Source organism: Parathielavia appendiculata (assembly GCF_033297405.1).
Source record: "Parathielavia appendiculata strain CBS 731.68 unplaced genomic scaffold N657scaffold_12, whole genome shotgun sequence".
Taxonomy (NCBI): domain Eukaryota; kingdom Fungi; phylum Ascomycota; class Sordariomycetes; order Sordariales; family Chaetomiaceae; genus Parathielavia; species Parathielavia appendiculata.
In genome coordinates, this window is record NW_026944231.1 from 172,533 (window position 1) to 173,241 (window position 709).

Below are 709 nucleotides of genomic sequence, written 5' to 3' on the forward strand. Positions count from 1 at the left end.
CTGGATGTGTTGCCTTCAGTGAATTAGTCTCGAGAAAGTCTGATGCCGGACTCAATTGGCAAGGCAAATTGGATCTCCTGCTGGTATCCACCCGTGTACACTCTCAGCAAACATACCCTTTGTCTATACAATGTAGGTACCTTAGCCGGGAAAACCAATTCTTTGTAGTCAGTAAATTCAACGGTCAGTTGATCAATCAGCCAGCTTTCCGGCCTTCAAGGCCTCCAGCCAGCTTCCGACTTCACTGACGACGTCTGATGGCTCCTATCCCGGTCTTGACTCCGATGCGGGCGTTATGCTTATGCGTTAGGCTGTGTGGGTCATCATGGTACCATTAGCGTGCGAGGTGGCCGTTGCTGCCTCCGCCACTTCTCCCCAGCCCGGAAAGAAAGGACTCTCGCCCAACGTCGAGACCTCCCAGTCAGCCGGTACAACTCCTTGTTCGACCTGCTCGGCAGCCCACTTATCCAACGCCTCTAACGCCACCTAAGGGGTGGTTTGGCTTGGTCTTGGCAATTCAAATCGAGTAGGGGGCCCAGCTTAGATTGAACTGGATGGATCGGAGTCATCTTATTATTATTCCTACGCCGCTGTGCCCTAGGGCGTGCCGGACCTTCAACAACTTACTATACAGGAAAACCGCGCCCTCTTGGGCCGGGTGAAAAACCCATATCGACAATCAAGGAAACGATCAGTGTGTGATCCTGCA